Here is a 10,975-nt window from a genome sequence, read left to right on the forward strand (position 1 = left end):
TGAGGTCAGGAGTTCAAGACCAACCTGGCCAACATGGTGAAACTCCATCTGTTCTAAAAATAATAATAAAAAAAATTAGCCAGGTGTGGTGGTGTGTGCCTGTAGTACCAGCTACTCGGGAGGCTGAGGCAGGAGAATTGCTTGAACCCAGGAGGCGGAGGTTGCAGTGAGCCAAGATCTCATTACTGTACTCCAGCCTGGGTGACAGAGCAAGACCTTTCTCAAAAAAAAAAAATTAAAAAAAATAAATAAATAAAAAAATAAATAAATAAAATGAAACGTGTCCTGATAATTCACTACCCTGAGCTTCAGATTGGACTCCACAGGACAAGTTTAAAACTTGTTTCAAATTTAAATTTCAGTCACTTTCTAGCTTTGTATTTTGTACTTACCTACCTTGTAGATTTGGTGAGCAGTGAATGAGGTGAACTTGGCATATCGTAGGTGTTAAGGAAATACTATTTTCCTTTTCTGTCCGCCCTCAGTTGCTCATAATTTTGCCAGAGATAGACTTTAGGGACAGGAATGTTGAATCATTTGTTGGATTGATTATTTCTAGGTTTCTAAAATGGAGACATTAATAATGCTTAGCTCATGGGTTTATTGTGAGGATCAGTGAGATGATGTATGTAATGTGCTCAGTATTTCTGATACTTAGTCATCACTCAGTATTAACTGTTACTACTATTGTTACCATCAAAGGTGGCTCTAGACCAGCACGGGTCTTTGGATCATCTTTGAAGTTAGCCTCAGAGATATGACTGTCCCCCGAGGCCACTAAAATAGTGCAATCTTTTTATTATTATTTACGCCATGAGTAGGAAGGACATGAATAAGAGTATGGGGACATGAATAATAGCAAGCTATTCAGGAGGCTGATAATGTAACACATCATTTTTATAATATGGCAGCCAGTTGAGCAACTGCTGCATTTTCTGTTTAAAAATTATCCCCAGCTGGGTGTGGTGGCGCATCCCAGCACTTTGTGGGATGCAGAGGTGGGAAGATCACTTGAGCCCAGGAGTTGGAGACCATCCTGGGCAACATAGTGGGACCCTGTCTCTATAGAAATTAAAGTTAAAAAAAATACCCTACCTGTCACTCCTCTCTCTTTTATTTCTATTTTGTTCTCTTTTACCTCTTTCTGGCCCTAACCTCTGCCTCATCCGTCCATATGCCAACCCAAATTTAAGATTTTTACTTTTTAAGAGACGGGGTTTTGCTCTGTCATCCAGGCTGGAGTGCAGTGGTGCGATCATGGCCCACTGTAACCTTGAACTCCTGGGCTCAAATGAGCTTTTTCCACCCCTTTAATTTGTTCCCCATCCTTGCCTCTCATCAGCCTCCCCCAACCCCTGCTATGAGGTTGGAATCAAGTCAAAGCTGAGGATGGCGCAAGTGCTGGGGTTAGTTATAAGGATACAGATGGAAACAGAATGCCAGGCAATCATGACACAGTGCGCCTGTAGCCACTTCCAAGCTTGTGGGTGCTTCCAAGCTTCCAGGCGGCTTGTGGGCACTAAGACAGCCAGGTTTCTGATATAACATTGCTTGACTCTGGTAAACTCAGTACATATTCTAGAATTTGACAGGTTGAGGGATGGAATGAAAGCTTGATTGAAAAATGAACATTATTAATTTTAAGCCTTACTAAGTCATGGATAATGTTCCCATTAAGAACATATTAGTTGGTTAGCCTGATAGATACAGGTGAAAGATTTTCCCCCTTAACATTGCTTCTTTCTAATAATTAAAGTAATACTTGCTAATTGTAAAATATACAAAGAAGTATAAATTAGGAAATACATTTAAGTAGGAAGACCAGAATTAAAATGACCCATAATCATTTTTTCCAAGGATTACTTACCTTGAAAATGCTGCGGTCTTTCCCAGTAACCTCTTTTCTAAGCATATATATGAATAAATACTTAAAATTGGATTATATGGTGTGTGTGTGTGTGTGTGTGTGTGTGTGTGTGTGTAGGTACATGTAACATTGTGTCTTTTTTTTCTTAATATTACATCATTTGTCATTTTTTACTTGTTTTAAAATTGTTAGGCTTTTAGTGGCTTCATAATATACTGAATGGCTGTGTCAAAACAATTTAATTGTTTTAATGTAGGACATTTATATTGTTTCTACTTGTTTGTTATTAAAAATAAAATAACACTGGCCAGGCACAGTGGCTCATGCTTGCAATCCCAGCACTTTGGGAGGCTGAGGCGAGTGGATCACCTGAGGTCAGGAGTTCGAGACCAGCCTGGCCAACATGGTGAAACCCCATCTCTACTAAAAATACAAAAATTAGCTGGGTGTGGTGGAGTAGCACCATTAAGCTGATTGTACCTAGTGAGTAAGAAGTAGTAACCACTCTGGACTTACTGGTAAGACATTTGTGTGTCAGAGGGTAGGATATGAATCCAACTAAAATTCAGGGGCCTTCTACCTCAGTGAAATTTCTAGGGGTCCAGTAGTGTGGGGCCTGTCAAGATATCCCTTCTAAGGTGAAGGACAAGTTCTTGCATCTGGCCCCTTCTATAAACAGGAAATAATGCTTAGTGGGCCTGTTTGGATTTTGGAAGGAACATGTTCCTCACTTGGGTGTGTTGCTTTGACCCATTTACTGAGTGATTAGAAAAGTGCAGGGGCTGCAACAGATCCTGGCTGTTAGGCAAGCTGCATTGCCACTTGGGCCATATGATCCAGCTGATTCAATGGTACTTAAGATGTCAGTGGCTGATAGGGATGCTGTTTGGAGCCTTTGGCAGGACCCCATCAGTGAATCACAGTGGAGGCCTTTAGGATTTTGGAGCAGGGCCCTGCTATCATCCACAGATAACTACCCTCATTTTGAAAGATAGCTCTTGGCCTGCTACTGGACCTTAGTATAAACTAAATGCTTGATCATGGGCCACCAAGTTACCATGTGAACTGAACTGCCTATCATGAATGGGGTGTTATCTAACCCACCAAGCCATAAAGTTGGGTGTGTACAGCAGCACTCCATCATCAAATGGAAATGGGGTATTGATCAGCCTGAGCAGGTCCTAAAGGCAAAGGAGATTCCATGAGGAAGGGACCCAAATGCCTATGTTTCCTGCTGCTACACTCTCTCTCTTCTCTCTCCCAGCCTGCACCTTTGGCCTCATGGGGATGACCCTATGATCAGTTGACAGAGGAAGAGAAGACTAGGGCCTAGTTTTCAGATGGTTCTTCATATATGCAAGTACCACCTGAAAGTGGACAGCTACAGCACTGCAGCCCCTTTCTAGAACATCCCTGAAGGAAGGTAGTGAAGGGAAATCCTTCTGTGAACAGAATTTCAGGCAGTGTACCTCACTGTGCACTTTGCTTGGAAGGAGAAATGGCCAGATGTGTGATGACATGCTGATTCATGGGCTATAGCCAATAGTTTGAATGGTCAAGAACTTGGAAGGAACATGACTACGAAACTGGTGACAAAGGAATTTGGGGAAGAGGTTTGTGGATAGACCTTTCTGAGTGAGCAAAAGATGTGATGATATTTGTGTGCCATATGAATGCTCACCAAAGGATGACCACCTCAGCAGAGGAGAATTTTAATAATCAAGTGAATAGAATGACGTGTTCTGTGGATACCAGTAGGCCTCTTTCCTTAGCCACCCCTATCATTGCCCAATGGGCTCATAAGCAAAATGGCCATGGTGGCAGGGATAGTGTTTATGCATGGACTCAGCAACATGGACCCCCACTTACCAAGGCCAACCTGGCTACAGCCACTCCTGAGTGTCCATTCTGCCAGCAAGAGACCAACATTGAGCTCCTAATATGGCACCATTCCCCAGGGTGATCAGTTATCTGGTGGCAGGTTGATTACAATGGACTGCTTCCATCACGGAAGGGGCAGTCATATGTCTTTACTGGAATAGACACTTACTCTAGATATGGATTTGTCTTCATTCATGCAAGGCTTCTGCCAAAACTCCAACCATGGACTTACCAAATGCCTTATTCACCATCATGTTATTACACACAGCATTTGCTTCTGACCAAGGAACTCACTTCACAGCCAAACAAGTGTGGCAGTGGGTGCATGCTCATAGAATTCATCGGTTTTACCTTGTTTCCCATCATCCTGAAGCAGCTGGCTTGATAGAATGGCAGAATCACCTTCTGAAGTCACAGTTACAGTGCTAGCTAGGTGACAGTACTTTGCAAGACTGGAACAAGGTTCTTTAGAAGGCCGTATATGCTGTGAATCCACATCCGATATATTATACTATTTCTCCCATGGCCAGGACTCATGAGTCGAGCAACCAATGGGTGAAAATGGGAGTGGCACCACTCACCATTGCCCCTAGTGACCCACTAGCAAAATGTTTTCTGTTCCAATGACATGTTCTGCTGGCCTAGAGGCATTAGTTCCAGAGGGAGGAATACTTTTACCAGCCGACACAACAATGATTTCTCTGAATTGAAAGTTTAAAACTGCCACCTGGCCAACGTGGACTCCACATAGGCTAAGAAAGGAGTTAAGGTGTTGGCTGAGGTGATTGATCTGCACTACCAAGGGTGAAATTGTACTATTACTCCACAGTGGAGGTAAGGAAGAGTTTGTCTGAAATACAGGAAGTCCCTTAGTTTTACCATGCCTTATAATTAAGGTCAGTGGGAAACTATTATACAATAACTGAATCCAGGCAGGACTACGAATGGCCCAGACCCTTTAGGAATGAAGGCTTGTGTCACCCCACCAGGTAGAGAACCACAACAAGCTGAGGTTCTTGCTGAAGTTGAAGGCAAACGGATACAGCATATACAATAGAATAAAGTAGTTATAAAAACTGGCTATACCCACATGACCAGTTAACAGAACTGAGGACTGTAATTGTCATGACTCTTTCCTCCCTATTTTGTTAAGAATACGTTCATGCATAGATACGTACATCTTACACAGATATTTGTTTTCTTTCCTCTCTTTCATTTAGCATTAACAAAATTTATTGACTGTTAGTATTTAATTAAGTATTGTTAATTTTACATCACAGTATTCAAGTTATGGGATATCAGGAGAAGAGTAAACATCACTAAAGAAGTTCACTTTCTCTTCTGGGGATGGAATTTGTGTGTTTTTGGTTGTACACAGGATAGTTGTATCATGTTAGGTGGAATTATGACATTTTTATTATCTTTATTTGGAGATGAATTATGGTTTAAGGAGATGTGTATGGGTGATAGCTTAACAAGGGGTGGACTTGTGATGGTTAATTTTAGGTGTCAACTTGACTGGATTGAGGGATGCTTAGATGGCTAGGGAAACATTATGTCTGGATGTGTCTGTGAGGGTGTTTTCAGAGAAGACTGATGCAAGAATCAATGGACTGAGAGAGGAAGAGCTGTCCTCAGTGTGGGCAGGTACCATCCAGGTAGCTAGGGGCCGGCTGGGACAAAGGGGGAAGATGGGGGACCCTTGTTCTCTGCTCTGTGTCTGCTTTCCAGATCTGGATGCCTGTTCTTCTCCTCCCCTTGGACATCAGACTCCAGGTTCTTTGGCTTTTGGACCCTGGGACTTGCACCAGGGTCCTCCCAGGACTGTCAGGCTTTTGTTCTCAAACTGGGGACTGCATCATCTGAAGCTTCCAGACTAAGCCATGCTACTGGCTTTGCTGATGGCTCCGGCCTGCATGTGGGACTTCATCTCTGTGGCAGTGTGAGCCAATTTTCCCTAATAAATTCCCTTCCATATATCCTGTTGCTTCTGTCTCTCTGGAGAACCCTTACTGATTCAGGTGAATTCCCAGAAGTGGGATTATTGAATCAAAGGGCATACATTGTTTTTTCCATAAGGCATATTGCTTACTTTCCAGAATTTTTATCAATTTAAATTATCCCAGTGAAGTAATTTTGTTAAATCCTTTTTGGGGAGAGGGGAAGAACAACAAATAATAGGTAAATAAATTACATATTATTGTAATTCATGGCCAATATATTACTATGATGAAAACCTTCTTTTAAGGCAGATTTTTTAGTTAATCTTTTTCCTCCTCCTCACTCCCCTTCTCCTTGGCTTAGGATCAGCTGAGATTCACCTTGCGTTGAATCATTTTAATAATTGCTCTGGCTTTTTCTTTTGCTGCCCTTGGCACAATTCCAATGGATATCACTAGGGTGTGCTCCAAGAACTAGGGAAATGAGCCAAGGCTCAAAGCCTGAAGTGCCAAGAGGAAGAATGGTTGAGGAAGAGACTGGCTAGTTCAATATATGTTGCCACCCAGTTCAGAAAATGAGGTGTACCCCAAATCTAGGAGACTAGGTTCAACTCTGATTTAGCAAATGAATATTTTCTAGTTTTTAAAATTGATATTGTGAAAGTTGATTGTACAAAATGGAGTCAAGTCTTGTCATTACCAACTAAAATGCAGTCAAGAGGTCATAGGAAAGGGCACCCAGTTCCCATACACCTGTTTCACAAACTATTTTTGCAATTCAACAAAAAACCCGCAGAAACCTACCTGTGGCTTTAAGATTATGTCTTACCTGGTAACTGCTGCCACTTCATCAATCAGAACTTGCCAGCTCCTGCCATTCACTGCCAGCACCAGTGAACTTTCTTTCAAAACAATGTACTTGCCTCATTTTCCCAATAAAACCTCAGCCTTTCCCTTTGTTCTTTGGACACACCCAGGTGCTGCCCAGGTCTGGGTGTCCTGAATTGCAATTCCTGCATATTCCCAAATAAACTCTTTCTTAGAGATTGACCTTTATATATTATTTCAAATGAACAATATTGAGGAAAAAAACAGAATGGAGACTTATAGAAAGATAGCAAATAAGACTGCTCAGAAGAATAGAACCTTCATCTTTCCAATCATACTGCCATCAAGAGTGAAAAACTTATTTTGTTGGCTGTATACTTAGTGTTTTAGTAAGGCGAAAGGGAAGAAGAAAGGTAAAGTGTGATCACTGACACTGACAGAGGTTATACTTGCCTACTCCTGCTAATTCTTCAAACCTAGCTTAAAAGTAACATCTTCTGGTAGCCCTTTCTTGACCCTTAGTTTTGTTTATAGCTTCTTACCCTCCCAGAGCAACATCTGCTTACTGGTGGTGCTCTTCTCTGTCTTTGTTCCTCTTCTTCTCTCTCTTCCTCCTCCTCCTCCTTCTTCATACACATGACATCCGTAATTACTTGTTCACTGCTGTTTTCTCATTACACTCTAAACTCCAAAATGACAGGTACCATGTCTGCCTTGTTCACTGCGTGATTCCTGGCAGCAAACACAGTGTCTGACACAGTGCCTGACACAAAGTAGACACTTCTTACATAATGACATTAAATTGGATTGATGGTCACCTAACTATGGCTTTATGAGCCATAAAGGAGAAAAAGAAAATGAAAACAATGTTCCAAATTAATACCGTTGGCTCCATTACTTGCAACTAGAATTTGCAAAAGATTACATAAGTGCTGAGAGGATGTCCAACAATATGATTGGGGTTAAAAGTCTTTGGATGAGGTAAATGGTGAGTGATAAAGTTTTGAAGGGCTGGGCATGGTGGCTCACCCCTGTAATCCCAGCATTTTGGGAGGCCAAGGAGGGAGGGCTGATTGAGGCCAGGATTTGGAGACCAGCCTGGGCAACATAGCAAGACCCTGTCTCTATGAAAAATAAATAAATTAGCCAGGTGTGGTACACACTTATGGTCCCAGCTACTTCGGAGGCTGATGTTGGAGGATGGCTTGAGCCTGGGATGTCAAGTCTTCAGTGAACTGTGATTGTGTCACTGAACTCCAACCTGGATGACCGAGCAAGACCTTGTCTCAAATTAAAAAAAAAAGAAAATTTTGAGAAGACAATTATTTCGTTTGCTGCCAAAACAATGGGCTAAAATTTTTAAAAAGGAAGGTTGTATTCAATACGTTGAGGAAACAGTTACCATATGCCAAATACTGAGTATGCAACTGTGAGTAAGACATGGTCCTTGTCTTAAGGAATTGAATCCCTTGTGTTAGGGAAGCAGGAGCCTAGGAGAGCCAGAGTGGCACCACTTCAAAAATCAATTCCATCTTGAGACTAACAAGGCACATTCCGTTCCGGTCACAACCCACAATCAACACGTTTGTAGTTGAGGAAACAGCCTAAAGATACCTACAGGGACACACTCCTACAAAAGCGGAAAGCCCAGATGTCCCAATACCCATAACAATATATATTTTCAAGATAATTACAGTTAAGCTTGATGTATTCACACACTAGACTGTCAAGGATAGTTATCTTTAAATCAATAGAATAATAAATTTTGTCATGCTGTCTGCTCACCTGCACGTAGACACAGCTTAGCTTTTGACATAGACAAGACCTCTATATAAGGAAAGCTTAAAGCAAAGACAAGGCATGCCTCCTCTTGCTCTCTGGGGATGCCCTACTTTGTAATGGAGTACCTTTTAATAAACTCTCCTCTCACTGCACTCTGCTACTAGCCTTGAATTCCTTCTCGCATGAGATCTCAGAACCCTCTCTTGAGCTCTTTTTTGGCAACTTGGAAAAGGCATTGTGAATAGATACTTATAGTACAAATTAGTGAGTGACTGCTACAGCAAAGAGGTGGAATTATGAAAACTTGAAAAAAAAAGATGATTAATCTGAGGTCTCAAAGCATGGGTAGTTGAGGAAAGCTGGGCGGGACTTTTTCTTGCATTGAGAATGGCATTTAAGACACAGATCTAGCCTGGTGTGCTCAACTAGGCTAACGGTGAAAACTCAAAAGCTTAAGCAAGAAAGAGATCAGATGTGCTTGTTTGTTTCAAGATAACTAGATCTTTGTGTGGGGAGAAAAATCAAAGTCACACGTTCCTAAATTCCTCACATATATTTTCTGGGCTTGGATTCAGACTCTGCTTGTCACTAGCTGTGACCACTTCCCTGTGCATGAGTTTTCTTGTCTGTAAAATGGGGCTTAAAAAAAAATAGTATCTTAGCCGGGTGTGGTGGCTCACGCCTGTAATCCTGGCACCTTGGGAGGCCGAGGCGGGCGGATTGCCTCAGCTCAGGAGTTGGAGACCAGTCTGGCCAACACAGTGAAACCCTGTCTCTACTGAAATACAAAAATTAGCCGGGCGTAGCAGCCTGCGCCTGTAGTCCCAGCTACTCAGGAAGCTGAGGCAGGAGAATTGCTTGATCCCAGGAGGCGGAGGTTGCAGTGAGCCGAGATCAGGCCACTGCACTCCAGCCTGGGTGACAAGAGCAAGACTCCGTCTGCAAAAAAAAAAAAAAAAAAAAAAAGAGTATCTCCCTAAAAGTGTTGTCAGGAAGCCAAAACGAGCTAATATATGAAAAGTATTTAGAATGCCACCTGTACTATATGTGTTAGCTCTTGTACGAAAGTATTTCTCATGTACCTACTTGATAGCATTATGACTTTCTGCCAGTAAGCAGCTGATTTTTGTCTCATATTTGATTGCCTTTGCTTCAGGTCTCAATGACAGATTTCTGTTTTTGAATAAATGAACCATGGCAAGATTCAAAAATATTTAAGCAATGCTTATATAACATTTAATTCAGTTCAGAAGATACAGACGTTCAGAGTGTGCTCTGCGGTAGGTATTACAAGTGCTCTTTTTGCCCCAAATTCAGAAGTGGATCTTGAACTGCCTAAAGGATTGAGATCTGACATTGTAAGAATGACTTTGTGAAGATACAAACATATGAAGAAAGTTGTTTTCCAGAGATTAAAAAATTATCTACTTACTAAGAAAAAATCCTTTTATGATAATCTTGAGTACAGAGTAAGCAGGTACAACCATCCTGGTGATAACTGTATTCCCATCTGTAAGAGTCAGTTGGCCAGGCTTGGTGGCTCATGCCTGTAATCCTAGCACTTTGGGAGGCTCAGGCAGGAGGATCACTTGAGGTCAGGAGTTTGAGACCAGCCTGGCCAACATGGCGAAACACTGTCTCTACTAAAAATACAAAAATTATCCGGCGTTGTGGTACGTGCCTCTAGTCCCAGCTACCCGGGAGGCTGAGGCTTGAGAATCACTTGAAGCTAGGAGGCAGAGGTTGCAGTGAGCTGAGATTGTGCCACTGCACTCCAGCCTGGGCCACAGAGCAAGACGGTGTCACAAAAATAAAATTTAAAAATAATAAAAGAGTCAGCTGCTCCTCTATTATTTTAACAAAACGGGAACTCACAGATACCAATAAGCAGTTTATTGAAGAATTCTCTTCAGGAAATGATTTCCCATACATTGAACTGATTCTCTTTTCTTGAGTCCTTTTAAATTTGATGTACGGTTCAGACAGCCAAACTTACTGGTAACAGTGAGGAATATTGTAGGGGAAAGAATAAAAGTCTTGGAAAGCAAGGCAGTTACTGATAATTGTGCATACTGGGAACCACAAGATTTGGATACCAGGACTTTGACTTTTGGTTTCATCATTACGATTTAATCACAGCTGTGATTTAGTCAAGCCACTTGACCTCTTTAATTTTCATTTTCCTCATTTTAAAAACCAAAGTTGTTTTGAGGGTCAAATGAATGCCCGTGCGGGTATTTTACCAAATAATTATTTTACTAGCAGATAAAACATAATATTGAGGGTGAAAAGTTATGAGAGGTGCCATATTTTTTTAAACCCTGCTAAGTATCTGATATAGAATTGCAAGAGATGTTAGATTTCATGAAGAAATTGCCTTCTCCCCACAGAGGCAGAGTGACTTGTAACATCTGTAAAAGGTCACAAGCTGGTTAGCGGTAGCCAGAATCTAGGTTTCCTAACTCTAGTTGCCTAGTCTTGCTTTTATATGCCAGTGTTATTCATCATTTATTAAATACACGTTATGGAGGATAAATTAAGTGCAGAGCATTGTGGGTGCTGTGGGTGATCTTATCAGACACAGATCCTTCCCTTAGGGAATCTAGAGATTAGTAGGGATAAGACTCAGTTGTAAGTGTACAGTGTGAATGTACACTTACGGATAAAGTATGAATAA

This window comes from Macaca fascicularis, chromosome 8 (assembly GCF_037993035.2).
Source record: "Macaca fascicularis isolate 582-1 chromosome 8, T2T-MFA8v1.1".
Classification (NCBI taxonomy): Eukaryota; Metazoa; Chordata; class Mammalia; order Primates; family Cercopithecidae; genus Macaca; species Macaca fascicularis.